Below are 21453 nucleotides of genomic sequence, written 5' to 3' on the forward strand. Positions count from 1 at the left end.
TACAATTAATGTTAAATATTCTTTTATTCTCCTTAACTCAAACACTATACTTAAATATAATGACAGCATCCATCTTGTCATAAAACTACTAAACAGCTGATACATGAACAAAATAACTCACAAGCTTTCAAATTTGAGCATTTTTATTTCCTTGAAATCAGGTTGCCCTCATGTAAATGTGTTTATTTACATTCATTCAAGTGGCTACCAAGTGTTTTCTTCAAACAGGACACCTGACAAACAAAAAATGTCATATTTAACGACATGTTCACATTTAATAATATCCAGAGTACCTTTTAGTTAGAATCACTGCCTTGTGGTAGTTTTGCCTCAGCCAAATGGTTAAGGTGTGGTTTACATCCATCTCTGTCCACTTATGATAGAGTATACACATGTAGTCAGTTATAGCCAAACACCTTTGATTACTGAATTGCATTCACTTCATTAATGAAGTGAATGTAATTCACATTTGCGTGAACATTTGTCTGAGATTAACTCTTTGGGCTCTTTACCTTACAATATAACATACTTGAGTCAAAATTTGTTGACTGTTTAAGTGGTGCCACATGAATACAACTGAACAGATCTAAAGAAGATGTTCCTGAACTTTGGGTTTATTCGAACAGGACTGATGGATAACCACAGGACTTTTCCCCATATGATAACTACAACACATAATAAATTAAGACAGATTACTGTCCCAAACTTAAAGATAAAAGTGTATTTACGGGACTTGTTTTGTCAGTGAGGAGCAAAGTATAATTAGAAGTGCTTGTTCTGATGAAAAGTTAAACTGTAAACAGCAGCATAGTGAATAAGGATCTGTGTCCACGAATCCTCAGCAGTGACAACACTTAAACATCATAGTTCAAAATCCTTAAGGCACACCTTTTTCTCCACGGTGTTCAAATTCTCTAAGCTGGTTAAGTAGAGGAAAAAGTCTGACATATTTCATGACCATTAAATGTTAGACTAGGCTCTGAAAACGAGGTTACAGTTACAAACAAAAACCTCTGCTTGTGCGCACAGACCCTAAATCACAACAAATAAGACAATAGTAAGACAAATTACTACAAAGTCTTGTTACCGCTCTTCATATAACAGTGTGACAAAGTCCTGAATGCAGCCTGCATGTTAGTACATCAAGGTCCATCTGAGCTTTAAGTAAAATACACTCAGCTTTTCCTTGGATTTTAAGAGTTGCTCAGTTCATACAGGAACTGCAGCAGTCGGAGTTAACGTGTCGCTGTGTTGCTCCTCCGTGTCAGCCATTGAGACTAGTCGCAATTTATTCTGAGGAAAAAAAGAGAAACAACAAGACATTTTTAAAAAGTTTGTATTTTTATAAATTTTTTTTACCTAGAGCATAAACAACATAAACAAAAAAAGGATTAGGGCTGTGCGATATGACGATATATATCAGATTACGATATAAAAATGTCTATCGTTTCATATTATACACTATTCTTTGTTTTGTGGTGTTGCAAAATAAACTGTTTACGGCAATATTTTTTTCATGGTTTTGATGGTCACTGTAGTTGCTATATTATTTCTTAAAGTTCTCTCCTTCTCTTATACTTAAAATAACCACACTATGGACGGACAAGTGACTGTTTTTAACGCGTACTTTCGTTACCAACAATGAGGATAAAACTATCGTGTGTCTCCGCCGTCCGCTTGTTGATTTTCCACATAAACCTTTCACAATAAAGCTCAAGTTTCTGTTGAGACTTTTCAAACTAAACTGAAATGATATACATTATTCTCAAACATAAAATTTCAGAATATGCATCAAACAAATGACCTCAAATAAAAACATCAAGTAACTATAAATGGCGCTTACAGTCACCACGCAGATGAAGGCACAGAGAATACCAGCATGGCCAGCAAGGATGAGGCAGAACCAGAAGGACCAGTCAAAAGAAATCGAGGACCTTATTGTTAAATGAGGGGCTACCTCTGTAGCATGGACATGGTTTGGTTATGAAAAGTCTGACACGCCCCAGAAAACTGTACTATGCAAATTATGCCACAAACTGGTCCCCACCACCACTCGAACACGACAAACCTCTTTAACCACCTACACAAGAATCACATGAAAGAGTTTCGAGAGAGTTTACGAATGAAAAGCAAAAAAGAGTCGTCAGGTGCTCAAAATAATCCTTAGACTCAAACGTTAGAACAGGCTTTTCCTTGCAGCACGCCGTCTAATAAATACTCAGAAAGAAAATGGCGGCCATTTAAACTCATGTCTAAAAATGTATAGTTTCATGCATCGGTCAAAACACTCGACTCCTGGTACACGACGCCCAACTGAAAACATTTCACATAAGTCGAGTTGCCCGAGAATCACAGAATTTACAGAAAATGCACTATTTTGTGATATATATCGTTATCAGGAGAGATACGTCTTATATTGGGATATGAGACTTTGGTCATATCACGCAGCCCTACAAAGGATTATAATTCACGTAGAGTTGCATACACATAACACCATTCTGTTGCAACAAAAGCAGTTTATAATTAAAGTAACATACATACCTTGAAAAACTAAATCAACCACAACATTAAACTCACCTTGTGTTTGTAGAGAAGGTGATCAGGGTTTTTCTTCATTTCCTGAGACCAGCTGCTCTGGATCATCACCAGCTTGTATCTTCATCTTTTTTTTCACTCGGGGAAGTCTTTCCTTTTCTTGGCCATTGCTCTGCACTGGAAAACCAAAGTGTGTGATCAAAGGTGAAATAAGGGATATTTTTCCACTGCAGGACTTAAAGTGCTTCAAGTAGTGATAGCTGTTGATCCATTTCTCAAATAATCTGTAAGGATCTGGATTTTTAAGAAAGATACAAATATCTCTGCTTATATTTGGCTAAAAGCTTGATATAGACAAGGCATATAGAGCCCCTGCACACCAGCACTGCGCTTACATTATAGTTCAATCAAGAAATAGTTATTATTGATTTATTATTGAATTTTTTTAGTAATAATTTTTAGTATTTAATCACATTAGCACAGTGGGGTGACAAAAATATTCCACATACAAGAAATGCTGCTCAGCATTTCATAAATTACATTTTCAACAAATGTTGGAGTAAAAACACAGTTACAGGGAAAATGTGTCTGTCTGTAAATATTAACTAAACATTTCTATGTGCTACAAAATAGACATACTGTAATTGTAAATGTGCTGAGGTGAAACTATACTTTCAATAATTTTACCACTACAGTCTGTTAACCACCGAAATAATCTATGCTGGTCAGCTAGCTAAAAGTCTTTACTTTAGCAGCCCAAATCAGAGGCTAACATTAGCATTTGCTAGCGTCAGCCAGGAAGGTCTGAGGCTTAAACTAGGGTTAGTGTAACTTTGCCTGAAACCCTTTAAAGTGTACAGTAGAGCCAACTGTAAAACACAGGTATTGATACAGTACTTATTAGAGTCCTAGAATAATTTCTAGAACCATGAAGTTCTCACTTTCCCAGTTATCCACATCGCTGACTTTCGCTAATTAGCTAGTTAGCAGTCACAGCTGTGTAATACCCAGAGAGACACAGACAGCTAACTATAATATTTATGAAAACTGGTTCAGCCACTGAAGGGCAAAACTGGTGGTATCACAGTAAAAATTATTTTAACATTAACTAAAATAAAGCTTAAGTCATGTTAAACCTAAATAACAATTATTTTAAAAAATGAGTCAGCAAAATATTCCTGACTTGTCTGGAGACAGCCGAAACCAGTTAACAAATAAATTAACAATTCTTTCTAAATAAAAACACGGAGTCTTTTGAAAAAACATTATTTTAATAAAACGAAACATGAGTTTTAATACTTACCACAGAAATTTGAAGGCAGTTTCTCCAACTTCAGAATCCAAAATCCAGATGAAGCCTGAAAGAAGCCTAATGGCTGCTCTTGCGCTTACTTTTCCCTCCTTTTCAGGTTCTTTTTCCCACAATGCATTGCAGTAGTTGAGAAATACAGAAAAATACCTGTAAATGACTAATACGGAAAATTCCTTCACGTTTATACAGTAGATTGTACTGTATTTTTACGGATTTTTTTTACAGTGTAGTGAGCGAGAAAGGTGACTGGAAAGGAAAAACTCAATGCATCATGGGAATCCCCCGGCAGCCTATGTCTATTGCAGCATAACTAAGGGAGGATTCAGGGTCACCTGGTCCAGCCCTAACTATATGCTTTAGCAAAAAGGAAAGTTTTAAGCCTAATCTTGAAAGTAGAGATAGTGTCTGTCTCCTGAATCCAAACTGGAAGCTGGTTCCACAGAAGAGGGGCCTGAAAACTGAAGGCTCTCCCTCCCATTCTACTTTTAAATACTCAGGGAACAACAAGTAGGCCTGCAGAGCGAGAGCGAAGTGCTCTAATAGGGTGATATGGTACTACAAGGTCATTAAGATAAGATGGGGCCTGATTATTTAAGACCTTGTATGTGAGAAGCAGGATTTTGAATTCAATTCTGGATTTAACAGGAAGCCAATGAAGGGAAGCCAAAACAGGAGAAATATGCTCTCTCTTTCTAGTCCCTGTCAGGACTCTTGCTGCAGCATTTTGGATTAGCTGAAGGCTTTTCAGTGAGTTTTTTGGACATCCTGATAATAATGAATTACAGTAGTCCAGCCTGGAAGTAATAAATGCATGAACTAGTTTTTCAGCGTCACTCTGAGACAGGATATTTCTAATTTTAGAGACGTTGCGCAAATGGAAGAACGCAGTCTTACATATTTGTTTAATATGTGCATTGAAGGACATGTCCTGGTCAAAAATGACTCCAAGGTTCCTCACAGCGTTACTGGAGGCCAAGGTAATGCCATCCAGAGTAAGAATCTGGTTAGATACCATATTTCTAGGCTTTTCAGGGCCGAGTACAATAACCTCAGTTTTATCTGAATTAAGAAGCAGAAAGTTAGCGGCCATCCAGGTCTTTATGTCTTTAAGACATTCCTGCAGTTTAACTAATTGGTGTGTGTTATCTGGCTTCATGGACAGATAGAGCTGGGTGTCATCTGCATAGCAGTGAAAATTTATGCTATGTCTTCTAATGATACTGCCTAAGGAAAGCATGTATAATGTAAACAGAATTGGTCCTAGCACTGAACCCTGTGGAACTCCATAATTAACCTCAGTGTGTGAAGAGGACTCTCCATTTACATGAACAAATTGGAGTCTATTAGATAGATATGATACAAACCACTGCAGTGCAGTACCTGTAATACCTACAGCATGTTCTAATCGCTCTAATAGGATATTATGGTCGACAGTATCGAATGCTGCACTAAGGTCTAGCAGGACAAGCACAGAGATGAGTCCACTGTCAGAGGCCATAAGAAGATCATTTGTAACCTTCACTAAAGCTGTTTCTGTGCTGTGATGAGCTCTGAAACCTGATTGAAACTCTTCAAATAAACCATTCCTCTGCAGATGATCTGTTAGCTGTTTGACAACTACTCTTTCAAGGATTTTTGATATGAAAGGAAGGTTGGAGATTGGCCTATAATTAGCTAAGACTGCTGGGTCTAGAGATGGCTTTTTGAGTAAAGGTTTAACTACAGCTAGCTTGAAGGCCTGTGGTACATAGCCGATCATTAGAGATAGGTTGATCATATTTAAGATCGAAGAATTAATTAATGGCAGGACTTCTTTGAGCAGTTTTGTAGGAATGGGGTCTAAAAGACACGTTGATGGTTTGGAGGAAGTAATTATTAAAGTTAACTCAGAAAGATCAATTAGAGAAAAAGAGTCTAACTTAACATCAATGGTACTAAGAGTAGCTGTAGATAATATTACATCTGTGGGATGATTACTGGTAATTTTTTCTCTAATGATAAACATTTTATTTGTGAAGAAGTTCATGAAGTCATTACTAGTTAACGTTAAAGGGATTGTTGGCTCAAAAGAGCTCTGCCTTTTTGTCAGCCTGGCTACAGTGCTGAAGAGAAACCTGGGGTTGTTCTTATTTTCTTCAATCAGTGATGAATAGTAAGATGTTCTGGCTTTGTGGAGGGCTTTCTTATAAAGCAGCAAACTATTTCTCCAGGCTAAATGATGATCCTCTAAATTTGTGACACGCCATTTCCTCTCCAGATTACGAGTCATCTGCTTTAGGGTACGTGTTTGAGAATTATACCACGGAGTCAGGTACTTCTGATTAGAGACCTTAGTTTTCACAGGAGCTACAGTATCCAGAGTTGTACGTAGTGAGGAGGTGAAATTATTAACAAGATAATCAACTTCTGTTGGGGTAGCGTTCAGATAGCTGCTCTGCTCTATGTTGGTACAGGGCATTGAAGATGATAACAGTGGGTGGATTATATTCTTAAACTTAGTTACAGCGCTTTCAGAAAGACATCTACTTTGATAAAGTCTACTCTCCACCGCTGTGTAATCAATTATTGTAAATGTAAATGTTATCAGGAAATGATCAGACAGGAGAGGGTTTTCAGGAAACACTGTTAAATGTTCAGTTTCTACGCCATATGTTAAAACAAGATCTAGAGTGTGATTAAAGTGGTGGGTGGGTTCTTTTACATTTTGAGAGAAACCAATTGAGTCTAATAACAGATTAAATGCCATGTTGAGGCTGTCATTTTTAGCATCTACATGGATGTTAAAATCACCCACAATAATTATTTTATCTGAGCTCAGAACTAAATTAGATATAAAGTCTGAGAAATCAGACAGAAACTCTGTGTAAGGCCCAGGTGGACGATAGATGATAACAAGTAAGACTAGTTTCTGAGTTTTACAGCTGGGGTGGACGACGTGTGTATGTTTTATGTGTATAGATTTTTCAAAATTATTACTCCATCCATCCATCTTCATCCGCTTTATCCGAGGCCGGGTCGCGGGGGCAGCAGCCTAAGCAAAGAGGCCCAGACCTCCCTCTCCCCGGCCACCTCCTCCAGCTTTTCCAGGGGAACGCCAAGGCGTTCCCGGGCCAGCTGAGAGATATAATCTCTCCAGTGTGTCCTGGGTCTGCCCCGGGGCCTCCTCCCAGTGGGACATGCCTGGAACACCTCACCCAGGAGGTGCCCAGGGGACATCCTTGTCAGATGCCCGAACCACCTCAGCTGGCTCCTTTCGATGTGGAGCAGCAGCGGCTCTACTCTGAGCCCCTCCCGGATGGCCGAACTTCTCACCCTATCTCTAAGGGAGAGGCCAGCCACCCTTTGGAGGAAGCTCATTTCTGCCGCTTGTATCCGCGATCTCGTTCTTTCGGTCACTACCCACAGCTCGTGGCCATAGGTGAGGGTAGGGACGTAGATCGACCGGTAAATTGAGAGCTTCGCTTTTATACTCAGCTCCCTCTTCACCACGACGGACCGGTGCAGCGTCTGCATTACTGCAGCTGCAGCCCCAATCCATCTGTCGATCTCCGGCTCCCTTCTCCCATCACTCGCGAACAAGACCCCGAGATACTTGAACTCCTCCACTTGGGGCAGGAACTCATCCCGACCCGGAGTGGGCACTCCACCCTTTTCCGGATGAGAACCATGGCCTCAGATTTGGAGGTGCTGATCCTCATTCCCGCTGCTTCACACTCGGCTGCGAACCGTTCCAGTTCGAGCTGGAGGCCCACACCCGATGAAGCCAACAGAACCACATCATCCGCAAAAATCAGAGATGAGATTCTGAGGCCACCAAAGCGAAAGCCCTCCGTCACTTGGCTGCGCCTAGAAATCCTGTCCATAAAAATTATGAACAGAACCGGAGACAAAGGGCAGCCCTGGCGGAGCCCATCACCCACTGGGAACGAGTCCGACTTATTGCCGGCAATGTGAACCAAGCTCTTGCAACGATTGTATAGGGATTGAATGGCCCATAGCAATGAGCCAGACACCCCATACTCCTGCAACACCTCCCACAGGACACCCCGAGGGACACGGTCGATTGTGGATTGGGTCGAATGTGTTTTGTGGACTTCTCCAAGTCCACAAAACACATGTAGACTGGTTGGGGAAACTCCCATGCACCCTCAAGTATCCTCGAGAGGATAAAGAGCTGGTCCAGTGTTCCGCGACCAGGACGAAAACTGCATTGTTCCTCCTGTATCTGAGGTTCGATTAGCGGACGAACTCTCCTTTCCAGCACCTTGGCATAGACTTTCCCAGGGAGGCTGAGGAGTGTGATTCCCCTGTAGTTGGAACACACCCTCCGGTCCCCCTTCTAAAAGATGGGGACCACCACCCTGGTCTGCCAGTCCACAGGTACTGCTGCTGATCTCCACACAACATTGCAGAGGCGTGTCAACCAGGACAGCCCTACAACGTCCAGAGCCTTCAGGAACTCGGGGCCGGACCTCATCAACACCAGGGGCTCTGCCACCAAGCAGTTGTTTAACTGCCTCAGTGACCTCGCCCCCGGAAATTGGCGGGTCATTCCCCTCATCCCCAGACTCTGCTTCTTCCTCGGAAGACGTGTCAGTGGGATTAAGGAGGTCCTCGAAGTATTCCTTCCACTGCCTGACAATTTTCTTAGTCGACGTCAGCCAGCACTATACACAGTGCAGGTAGAGCACCGCTTTCCCCTCCTGAGATGCCTGACAGTTTGCCAGAATCTCTTCGAGGCAGTCCGAAAGTCTTTTTCCATGGCCTCTCCGAACTCCTCCCACACCCGAGTTTTTGCTTCAGCCACTGCCCGAGCCGCATTCCGCTTGGCCTGTCGATACCTGTTGGCTGCCTCCGGAGTCCCACAGGCTAACCAAGCCCGATAGGACTCCTTCTTCAGCCTGGTGGCTCCCTTCACCTCTGGTGTCCACCATTTGGTTCGGGGATTACCACCACGGCAGGCACCAACCACCTTGCGACCCCGCCTCTCGCCCTAGGACTGAGTTATGTTGTACTGGAAGCTGTTATTACCACAAACATGCAGGCCAGTGGTGGGGGTGGGCTATTCTTGTAAAGCAGCTTTATTTTTATGACATTTTTTATTGTAACAACCAACGATTTATACAGGAAAATAATGACTATTAACAAGATTGCCCAAACTTTTGCATCCCACTGTATTAGTATATATTGTCATTAGTATAATATGAAATAAATTCTGCATGTGTCAAGTCGTGTGCCAACATTTGCTGTGTAGTAGAACTGAGACATTAGTCATTATAAAAATTTATTTGAAATAATATTAAAATTCTCACACAGAAAAACATTAAACATAAATATATAAAATATAAGTATTTACAGAGAGACAGGAATAAAAAGGACCAGCTGCTCTCCAGAGCAGGAACAAGGCTGAGGAGGAAATGCTCCATTGGAGACTGGTGTTGCCTTTTCAGGGACACCAGGATGGCCAGCTCCACCGTCGATGGACCGTCCTGGGACCCGTCCCTCATCTGCCTCGGAGCTGTCCTCCTCTGTGGGCCTGTAAAACACAGCACAAAACACAAAGAAATGAGAAGGCTGCTACTAGATTTTAATTTCAACATTGAAAAAAACCCAAAACAAAACAGGATAATTTCAGATTGGTTATAGATATTTAGTAAAGGTTATCAGTAAAGGGAATTCCACTGAGTAAGGCTGGGTCATATCATACCATTCACAGTAATACCGGTATAATGTTGACAAGGACAAGATGGCGCCTGTGTTTGGCTTTGCCACTTGTGCCGCTACAGCTCGCTGGTATAGTTTTATACTGGCCGCTATTGTCACTTGCAAGATTATTTTTACCGTCCTGTGTTTTGATTTTGTCTCTGCCACCAATACTTATGATCGGGGCATGATGTTGTATATCAAAGATTCAATGGAGAGCTACTGTGACAGCTGGGACAGTTACAGGAAATTTTTCCCTCCACCCTTTGTGTGTTCCTCACCTGACTGCATGTTACAATACATATCGGTGGGATTTAACACGAAGAAAAGAAGAAGTAGGGGAACCAGGGCCGGTGTCCAGGTTCGACTGAGAAGGTACTGAAGATTAGCTTCTTGCATGTGGGAAGAGTCCCGGTGCCTACAACCAATTTATCTACTGTCACCTGGTGCCGACGCTACACTTCAGTTCCCAGCTCGGAATCTATGGTCTGATGGCCCCATGTTCACTTGGCGTCCCTCCTTCGACCGCCGTTTTTGTTGTGGTAAGGACTAATTCAATGGTTCATGCAGCACCCTCTGGTGGTGGTGCCGTGTGTATTTGTTGTTGCAGCTTGGCAATAAACGGAGTTGCTACGTTAAGACAGAGCTGTCCCAGTCTCGTTAATGGTGCTGCTATTATAAACCTGAGATCTACCAAAACATGGTGTCAGAAGTACTCTAGAGGGAAGAAGAACGTCACGAAAACGGAAGCTTTCTCACTGGAGAGAACTCGCCCTGCAAGTTTGCATTAACAGCCACAGTAGGAGCTAAGCTAACAAATTAGCAAACGCTAACTAGCATCTTGCGACTAGCAGCATGACAGCCGAGCCAGCAGCCTTCCAAGTATCACCGCCGCCGAAATTTGACTTTTCAAAGCCAGAAGAGTGGCCGAAATGGATCCGACGCTTTGAGAGGTTCAGGATAGCATCCGGACTCGAGCTACAATCGGACGAAAACCAGGTTAACACTCTGATATATACAATGGGCGATGAAGCTGAGGACGTGATCACTTCGTTGAACCTGACCGAAGAGGAGGCGAGTGAGTACCACACTCTCAAAGACAAACTCGAGGCACACTTTGTAGTCAGAAGAAATGTTATCTTTGAACGTGCAAAGTTCAACCAAAGGCAGCAAGAAGCAGGAGAGACTGCAGACGGGTTTATTACATCCCTATATGCCTTGGCTGAGCATTGTGGCTACGGGGCGCTGCACAGTGAAATGATAAGAGACGTGGACTGTGCCACAAACCACAGAGAGCAACGTGAAAAGCCAATGCAACCGCTGTGGAAAGACACCCTTTCACAGCAAGAACCTGTGCCCAGCCAAAGAGGTACTCTGCAATCAGTGTAAAAAGAAAGGTCACTATGCAAGAGTGTGCAGGTCTGGGGCAGTGGGAGAAATACGTGCAGCAGGTGGTGACAGTGAAGAAAGGGAGGTAGCATTTTTGGGAACAGTAGCCTCAGAGAGAACTGAGGATGCGTGGTTGACTAAAATAAAAGTTAACAATGTAGACTGCTGGCTCAAAATTGACACAGGAGCGGACGTAACCGTATTTCCTGAAAAAGAGTACAATGCTCTAGCACAAAAACCACAGCTGCAACCCACAGATCTGAAACTGTATGGGGCGGAAATGTCTCCACTAGCCGTTAGAGGGACATTTACTGCTAACCTGAGCACTCCGAGCAAAACTACAGTACAGCCTGTGTATGCAGTAGCAGACCTGACGCAAGGGTTACTTAGCCGCTTAGCAAGTGTAGCACTTGGATTAGTGGCCAGAGTAGAAGCAGTGTCACTCACTTCGGTAGAGGCAGTAAAGCAGCAGTTTCCAAAACTATTCAACGGGTTAGGCCGAATGGAGGGGGAATACAAAATTGAGCTTAAAGCAGACGCTAAACCATTTGCCCTGTCAACCCCAAGAAGGGTCCCGTTTCCCCTGTTGCCCAAAGTCAAAGGAGACCTTGCTCGTATGAGTTAGGTGTAATCTCCAGAGTAGAGCAGCCTACTGACTGGTGTGCAGGAATGGTTCCAGTACCTAAACCAAACAGAGATGAAGTGCGTGTGTGCGTGGACTTGACCAAACTAAACAATTCTGTGAAAAGAGAAAGACACATGTTGCCATCAGTTGAGCACACCCTAGGACAGCTAGAGGGCGCAAAGTTGTTCTCAAAACTCGATGCTAACTCAGGGTTTTGGCAAATACCTTTGTCCAAGCAGTCAGCTCTTCTCACAACCTTCATCACACCATTCGGAAGGTACTGTTTCAATAGACTCTGTTTTGGCATATCCTCAGCCCCTGAGCATTTTCAAAAACGAATGTCTCAGCTTTTGGAAGGGCTGGACGGTGTTGTCTGCCAAATGGATGACATTCTGGTTTATGCTGACACACAGACCCAGCACGACAAGAGGCTGGTTGCAGTCCTCGAACGGCTCACAAAAGCAGGGGTGACATTGAAAAGTGAGAAGTGTCAGTTTGCAAAGACCTCAATCAAGTTCCTCGGACAGATCATTGACACTACAGGAGTCAAAGCAGACCCAGAAAAAGTGAAAGCGGTCAGCAACATGGAGGCACCCACCGATGTGGGTGGAGTGAGACGATTCCTAGGAATGGTTAATCATCTAGGCAAGTACCTTCCCCACTTAGCAGAGAAAACACAGCCGTTGAGAGAACTACTCAGTACCAAAAAAATTTGGTGTTGGAGTGAGGCTCAACAAACAGCGTTTGACAACATTAAGGCAGAACTGAGTAAACCACCGAACTTGGCACTCTACAACCCCAAAGCACAAACAACAGTATCAGCTGATGCATCCTCCTATGGACTAGGAGCGGTGCTACTTCAGAAACAAGAGGATGACACAACCAAGCCAGTGGCCTTCGCTTCAAGAGCATTAACCCCCACAGAACAAAGGTATGCTCAAATAGAGAAGGAAGCGTTAGCCATAACCTGGGCATGCGAGCGATTCTCTGATTTTCTTATAGGCATTGAGTTCCATGTTGAGACAGATCACAAGCCTTTAGTACCACTTTTGGGCTCCAAGAACTTAGACGAACTGCCACCACGAGTACAAAGACTGAGAATGAGATTAATGCGGTACTCTTTCACCATCTCACATGTCCCAGGCAAACACATCGCAACTGCAGACGTGCTGTCCAGAGCACCAGAAAAAACTGTTTGTGATGAGACATTAAGAGACGAAATGAACCTGTATGCACATCAGGTGATTTCAGGTCTTCCTGCAACAGAGGAGAGACTACAACAAATAAGAGAGCAGCAAGACAAAGACGAAACACTGAAACAAATCAAACTCTACTGCAGGAACGGCTGGCCGGACAAACTCAAAATACCAGGTCCATGTTTCCCATACCACCAGCATGCAGGGGACCTGACTGTTGAAAATGAACTTCTCCTAAAAGGTATGCGTATAGTTATTCCAAAGATATTACAGAAAGATGTTTTGACACGACTGCACACAGGTCACCAGGGCATTGTAAAGTCCAGGGAACGAGCCAAGCAGTTGGTATGGTGGCCAGGACTGAGCTCTCAACTACAACAGCTGGTAGCAGAATGTGAGACATGTGCAAAGGTGAGACAGCAACCCAGAGAAACACTCATGCCAACTGAGTTTCCTACATGGCCGTGGGAGTTAGTTGGTGCTGATATTTTTGAGTGGAGTAACAGCCAGTATTTGGTTGCAGTGGACTATTTCTCACGATACATAGAAATAGCTAAGCTGTCCTCTACCACATCAGCAGCAGTGATTGACCACTTAAAGTCCATATTCGCATGCCACGGCATTCCAACAGAGTTAAGGTCGGATAATGGTCCACAATTCTCCTCAGAACACTTCCAAAAGTTTGCTTCAGAGTGGGGCTTTGCCCACACCACTTCCAGCCCGAGATTCCCTCAGAGCAATGGTGAGGCTGAAAGAGCAGTGAGAACAGTAAAGAGCCTTCTACAGAAAGAAGGAGACCCATATCTTGCTCTCATGGCATATCGCGCCACACCACTTGCCAATGGACATAGCCCTGCAGAGCTTCTGATGGGGAGGAAACTTCGTACCACAGTTCCCATACTTCCATCCTGCCTCAACTCAGGCTGGACAAACATCACTAAACTGAGAGAGAGAGAAGGGAAGGAGAGAGAAAAACAGTGGAAATGGTTCAATTACAGACACAGAGCACAAGACCTCACTGGACTACACCCAGGAGATCAAGTTTGGATCACAGACATGAAAACAAATGGGACTATATCAGGCAGAGCAGATACGCCGCGGTCTTACCTTGTTGAGACCCCGAGGGGGCTTCTACGTCGAAACAGGAGCCATCTCATCACACTAAAAGGGACCAAGACTGAACCAACTGAACAACAAATCCCTGTCCTGCCAGAAAACAGCAGCAGCCCTGTTTCAAACCAGGTTCAGCAGTGTCTTATACCACCAAGTAACCAGTCTACTGAAAGAAGATATCCTACAAGAGACAAAAACCCACCGAGGTACCTTAAGGACTTTGATTTAGGTAGAAGGTACTCTCGAGCACCTGAGTGACCAGCCCGGGGCAGAATAATCCCCTCACTCAGTTGAAGGACTGGGTTGTCTACCCCACCTTCATAGTTGAATAAGTTCACACAGTTAAATAAAATAATAGTTATAAATTAAGGCAATAAATGTTTGTTACAGATTTGAGTTAATGTAACAGCCTTGGAGTATCCAGCTACAAGTTAAGTTGCAGTGATTTCAGTATTGACATAAATGTGGATTAATACAGAAAACATTATAGTTTATAATGTACTCAGAAGGGGGGATGTTATGGTAAGGACTAATTCAATGGTTCATGCAGCACCCTCTGGTGGTGGAGCCGTGTGTATTTGTTGTTGCAGCTTGGCAATAAACGGAGTCGCTACGTTAAGACAGAGCTGTCCCAGTCTCGTTAATGGTGCTGCTATTATAAACCTGAGATCTACCAAAACAGTTTTGATGGCAGAGTTGATGGATATTAGCTTCTGCTAGCCCTGAAGTCCCCGCCCGGCGTAACAGGTGTAGAGGTGCGCACAGGTGTTTAATTCGAGTGCCACTTCAGTCAGCTGTTGACTGCACCAACCAAACGTCTTCAATCAGGTTTGCCCTGCTCAACACTCGCTCAATCACAAATCGTTTATTTTAAACGATCTTTTTATAAAGGAATCTCTCAACTTCTTGTGTTTAACTGAGATGTGGCAACAAAACATGGATTATATACATCTGAAGGAAATTTGTTCGACGTCTTTCGGGACGTGGCGGAGGTCTTGCTGTTGTGCACCAGGACAGATTCACATGCAGACTGATGAACTTGGATTCTTTTACTTCATTTGAACTTCAGATGATCAAGGTCGGCTCTTTGCGCACCTTTTATTGTATTTTAATCTACCGACCTCCTGGCCCTGCCGGAGTCTTTTTAACTGAATTTAACGACCTCCTATCATCCATTATTAAATTAGAGAAGGTGGTAATTTTGGGAGATTTTAACCTTCATATTGATGATGCATCCTGTAATATGGCTGCTGACTTCATGACTATCACAGAGTCTTTTAATTTTATGCAGCATGTTTCTGGCCCTACACATGTAAAGGGTCACACATTGGACCTTGTTTTCTCCTTGGGTTTAAATATAAATGACATTCGTGTGGAAAATGTCCATGTGAGTGACCATAGCTGCATATATTTTAACTTGTCGTTTTATTTGGATCCCCCGGCTCCCAAAATAACGATTGAAAGGCGAATCATAAACCAGAACGCTGGCAAAAGGTTCTCTGCCATGTTTGACGCTGAAATGACTTAGAATGATTTGGACTCTCTTGTCTCATCCTTTAATAACCAGTGTAATTCTACTTTAGACATGGTGGCACCTCTGAAAAAAAGTACTGTCCTACGTTTGAAATCTCATCCTTGGTTAAATGAAAACATTCGTAATTTCAGGAGATACTGTCGCAAGCTAGAACGTTTGTGGAAGGCTTCCAAGCTTGAGGTTTATAAGTTACACCTTAAAGAATCTATCCTCTTGCTAAATGACATGTGGAAAAATGCCAGAGTATTTTTCATACCTCATAGCTTCAAAAAAGAAAGATCCTAAATTCTTGTTTAAAACAATTAAGAGTATCGTTTCTCCTGATGCTCCTTGTGCACCAGTTCACTCAACGTCCGAATGCAATGAGTTTATGAACTATTTCAGAAATAAGGTCATTGCCACCAGGTCTAATATCTCTCCATCTTCTCAATATCAAACTTTTAACTTGCTCTCCTCTGATACTTGGTCCTCTTTTACTCCTGTTACATTACAAGACATCAGAGGCCTGCTTTGTCATATAAAACAGACTTCAAGCCCCCTTGATGTCCTTCCATCTTCATTTTTCACTAGTGTGTTTGATTCAATTGGCCCCTGTATTGTGGAAATGATAAATACTTCTCTTCATACTGGCTGAGTCCCCAGCTTACAAGCTATTGTTGAGCCAATATTAAAGAAACCCCAGCTGGATCCATCTCTTCCTAACAGTTATAGGCCAATATCCAAATTGCCTTTTATATCAAAAATTTTAGAAAAAGTAGTACTAGAAAAACTTAACTATTTCCTGGATAAAAATGCTGTTATGGACACTTTCCAGTCTGGTTTTCGTAAATTGCATTCCACTGAAACGGCCTTACTTAGAGTATCTAGTGATATCTTGATGGCAGCAGACTCTGGAGAATATACAGTGCTGATCCTGTTGGATCTCAGCTCTGCTTTTGACACTGTAGATCACAGTATCATGATAAACAGACTCGAGAACTTGTTTGGGATTACTGGTGTTGTTTTAAAATGGTTTATATCATATCTGTCTGAGAGATCTTTTACTGTTTGCACAGGGCTCTAGACTAACTTTTTGCCATGGGCGTACCGGTACGCCTAACTTAAAAAAGTTAGTCGTACCGGCACAAAAGTTAGGCGAACACAAATTTTATAATAACTTATATAATATAATGTGTTTTTCTGGATACACTGTGCTTTTTCAGCATTCAAAGATTGATGACACCGTGTCAGAGCACTGGCTATGAATTTCAGAAGGATCAGGCCTTAACTTAACAGAAAAGTTAGCAATAGTTCTTTTCCTATTACAGCTACATCCACTTCTGTCGTGCCTAGGCTACTCACTAGGGCTGGGTATCATCACTGCTTTCTATAATCCATTCAATTCCGGTTTTCAAGTCCCGATTCGATTCAACTTAGCCTCAGACAGTCAGAAATATTATAATTCTGATCATTTATCAGTACTGACTTCATCAGAATTGTGAACATCACAGCAGATGTCTATGTGTGAAAGTAACTGAGAATAAAACACAGAAAAACATGAAGGAGATTTTCCTGGTCTGGCTTTTTATAGCAGATAACCTTAAAAATATTCTACAATGTTCTGCATATAAAGTTTAAATTTCTTCAGTATTGAACAACAGAAAAATAGGCTTTCTTGTCCGAGGTCATTTAAGTGAAAAAAAGAAAAGAAAAAGACAGCAGCCTACAGTGCTGTAAACAACGGTAGACTGGTGGGTAATAAGCGAATGAATAATACAGAAAACAGAGATTGGAGACGGAAACTGTTCTTGAAGTACAGAGAGAGTTAGAGAGAGCGCTAGCTGTGCATGAAGTGTGATTTTAATAGTCGTGGAAGCAAAACAGCAAAATTCATGACGACATTGATCAAATGTGAAGCGCAGTTTGCTGCTTCTTTTGCTGCTTCTTTTGTTGCTGGCTCGGTGAATTTTGGTTGGAGAGAGACAAAACCTGCAGCTCAGAATCAGCGCAAAAAGACGTAATCACAGCGCGGACCGGACGCATCAGAACCGCTAAGCTCCGACAGTGTGTCCGTCTGCGGGCTGTCGGGTGAGAAAGCCGAGGAAGACAAAGTTGATTGTGATGTGTCGAGTCATTCTGTGTTTACGTCTTTGTGTGGAATCCGTGTACCTGCTCTCATTTGCTGTTTGGTTGTTGTTGAAATGGTTTTGTGAGCTTTAATCACAAAACACAGTTATATTTAAAAGTCGATTCAGGATTTAATGAATTGATATCGCTTTATTCAAGCTACTCACCTCCCACTTCCACCTGCACTTTCAACTGGACCACGGCCAATCAGAGAGGTCCCGCCCCTTACTATCTCTGATTGGTTTAGTCCACGATAGGGGCATAATGTGTGTCTGTTGTTGACCACAGGGAAGGTTGCAGATTTTGTTTTTTGTTTTTTGCTACCCGAACAGTTGGTCGCACAGGTGCAACCGAATTTTTTTTTTTAGTCGCACCACTGAAAAATTTGGTCATATTTGCGACCAAATTGGTCGCACTCTAGAGCCCTGTTGCATGAATCATGTCACATCAGAATCAACAGTTTTGCCGTGTGGGGTACCTCAGGGATCTATCCTGGGTCCAATTCTCTTTTTACTTTATGTATTTCCCCTAGGCCAAATTATTAAGCGCTATAAATATATCTCCTATCATCTCTATGCTGACGACATCCAACTATACTGTTCCTTCAAAATGTCTGAGTTTTATAAATTGTCTAATTTAAGTAATTGCCTGACAGAAATCAACAAATGGTTATATGACAATTTTCTCCAACTAAACTCTGAAAAAACAGAAACTCTAATTATTGCTCCAGACCACATGGTCCCAGAAATTAGACAGCATATCAGCTTCTTAGACCCTTATGTAAAATCAAGCCTTAGAAACCTCGGTGTCATATTTGACAGCTCGATGTCGCTGGAGCAGCATTCTAAGCAGCTGGTCTGAAACTGTTTTTATCATTTATGGAATATTTCTAAACTCAGACTAATGGTATCAAAGCTTGAACTTGAGATGATTATTCATGCTTTTATTTCTTCTCGTTTAGACTATTGTAATGGCCTTTTTACTTGTTTTAACAAATCAGCCTTAAATCGTCTTCAGACTCTGCAGAATGCTGCAGCACGTCTCTTAACAGGCACCAAAAGAAGATCGCATATCACTCCAGCCTCCCTTCACTGGTTCCCTTCACTGGTTGCCTGTAAATTTTAGGTTTCATTAGGGCTGCTCAATTAATCGAATTTTAATCACGATTACGATCTGGGCTTTCAACGATCATTAAAAATGACTGAGCCGATTATTAGCCCCTCCCTCATGCTTTACTCTCGCGCTGCTCCGTGTGGCAAATCAAGCGCACTGCTCTGCATTTCGAACACGCGTCACAACAATTAAGAGGACCCGAGGGAAGCTCGGAGAGCTAAGCAGAAGTTATTTGGAGAGGAGTGGACTGCCGTTGGTTGAAAAGAGAGGTAAAAAAAAAACAAAAAAAAAAACTTCAGTGGTGTGGAAACATTATGGGTTCGTGGAGTCAGACGTGGATCAAGTAGACACAGTGTGTAAACTTTGCTATGGTGTCGTAGCTGCACCACAGAGCAACACTGCAAAGTTTACATTTTTCATTTATTTCTTATATTGCAAACATTTGCACTGTTATCAGTATTTGCACACTATTTTATATTATTTTTTAAAGTCATTATTCAATACATTGTTATTGTTAACCCTTTAAAGCCGGTCAGAGCAGCATGCTCGTTTTGTATAACTATTTTTAAATCCCTGTAGAACCTGAACCGCTAAGCTAGCACAATAAAATTTTTTCCATATGAAACCAGAGGAGTTGTATTTACATCTTATGCCCTCAGCTTGTCCTAGGTCACGGTTTCCTTCCACATATAGCTTTGCAAAAATTGCATAAAAAGTGCTTGCAGGAACAAAAACATAATATTCCAGAAACACGCTTTGCCGATCTGATCAGCTGTTCTTAACACTTCCCACATTGAAAAAGACATCAACATGAACTATCGCAAGTGACGTCATTTTCGCGGAAAATGTAGTTTTTTACTTGTAGGCCTTAGAACTCGAATTGCGCTGCTGGAAATAGTTTATTTTGATGCACATGCTTTGCAAATTTGCATCATAGGATTGTTTTTTTGTTTTTCCTGCAGTATATAAAAATTGCTGTATCTCCAAAAATAAAACTATGAAGACACTCAAAATAAATTTCCTGTTGTTGTAAACTATTTTTTGCAACTTTTTTGTATTTAAAGTTTTGAGGGATAAACCTCTTAAATTTCTCCAAGTAGAAATATATGTAAAAAAAACAAAACAAAAATGATTTTCAATTTTTTTGTAGTTTATTGCACTTTTTTGCAATTAATGTAGTTACTATGGACTTAATACATACACATTTTTAAAATATGGGCTATAACAGTTGTATTGATGTATAGCAACTTAAAATGCTCCCACAAATGGCACTACAACATTTAAAAAAAAAAAAAAAAAGCTCTGGCGGACTTGGTTCTATGGTAGGTCTTAAAGGGTTAAATAAATATCGTCAAATAATCGTGATCTCAATTTCAGTGAAAATAATCGTGATTATCATTTTTGCCATAATCGAGCAGCCCTAGGTTTCATTTTAAAATTTTAGTTCTAAACTTTAGGGCCCTACATGGTCAGGCTCCTCAATATTTATCTGACCTGCTGAAACCACATGCATCTTCTCGGGCTTTAAGGTCATTAGATCAGAGACTGCTGGTGGTACCGCGCACTCGTTTTAAAACTTGTGGTGATCGGGCCTTTCAGGTTGTGGCACCACGGTTGTGGAATTCTCTCCCACTGTCTCTTCGTTGCACGGACTCCATTGATTCTTTTAAGAAACAGCTGAAGACATTTTTATTTAGAAAAGCATTTGATTAATTTCTTCTTATGCTGTTTTTATAGTTTTACATTGTTTTATTTACTGTTATATTGTTTTTATATTCTCATTTCCTTTGTGATTTTTATCTGTGAAAACCGCTATATACTTACTTACTTTTACTAATGTTGGGCAACGATAAGAAAATGAAATATCGCTATAGAATATGGGTAAAACGCACATGCGTAGTGCCTTTGTTTTCATACGCACATGGCGGAAAAAGTGTGCCGGCAACAGAGAATGAGAAGGGCGAAAGCGGATCGTTGAATGAAACTGATGAATCAGAATTGGTTTGTAAAAATGCTGAAACTTCAGTGGTGTGGAACTGGTTTAGCTTTCGTCCGTCAGATACACAACAAAGCACTAGTTTTGGTAGCGCATGCTAGCGGGCTGTCGTTATTACCGTGTTGTTTGGAAAATACGGCACACTTAAAATCAATCCTTTGTTTTTTCTGAAAATCGACAGTGCCCCTTATAATCCTGTGTGCCTTATGTATGACTTCTGGTTGTGTTTACTGACCTCAAAATGATTTTATGTGGTACACGGCGCTGGAAAATCTGTCACGTTTTAGTACGACTTTGCTAAGCTACGAACCCGCACCGCATGATGGATTGTCGGAGCATTACGGCTATCGTAGGCAGGAGCCTCGCGGAGTGATACGTACTGTGCTTCAACATAATATTACCGTATTGTGTGTGTATAACCTCTTTTTAAGTTTTGTGGATAATAATATCCACAAAACAAAACTCTTCCGGGAAAACATCTGATTTAATGACATGTGAATATGCTGAGGATATGTCGGCCAATTTCCACTGGAAATGCCTTTTGGTTAAACTGTCAGCAAGGAATTTGCACTGTTACATTTTTATATAACTTTAATGCACATAAAAAACAGCTGCTTGTTTACGTGAAAATACATTGATGGGGTTTTTTGCACTAATAAAGTTGTGGAGTTGTAAAGCATTTTGTCTAGTGTCAGTTATATCGTCAGTCATATTGTTAGCGCAAATTTTCAAATGTATATTGTGATAAATATTTTTGGTTATATCGTCCTGCTCTAGACAAGGGTCACTCCCATGCAAGTAATTAAAATGTTGCTTTGTCATTTTGTAATC

At 41.6% G+C, this 21453-nt stretch overlaps 1 long non-coding RNA gene across 1 annotated transcript; it reads right to left on the minus strand.

The window, feature by feature from the left end:
- Positions 1 to 125: 125 nt before the first annotated feature.
- Positions 126 to 4076, minus strand: LOC106676189 (uncharacterized). The gene is made up of 3 exons (XR_003024341.2): positions 3839 to 4076; positions 2578 to 2712; positions 126 to 1293 (listed from the first exon to the last, which is right to left on the minus strand). It is a non-coding gene; the product is annotated as an uncharacterized LOC106676189 (long non-coding RNA).
- Positions 4077 to 21453: the final 17377 nt, after the last annotated feature.

The sequence above is a fragment of the Maylandia zebra genome, linkage group LG12 (assembly GCF_041146795.1).
Source record: "Maylandia zebra isolate NMK-2024a linkage group LG12, Mzebra_GT3a, whole genome shotgun sequence".
In the NCBI taxonomy this organism is placed as follows: domain Eukaryota; kingdom Metazoa; phylum Chordata; class Actinopteri; order Cichliformes; family Cichlidae; genus Maylandia; species Maylandia zebra.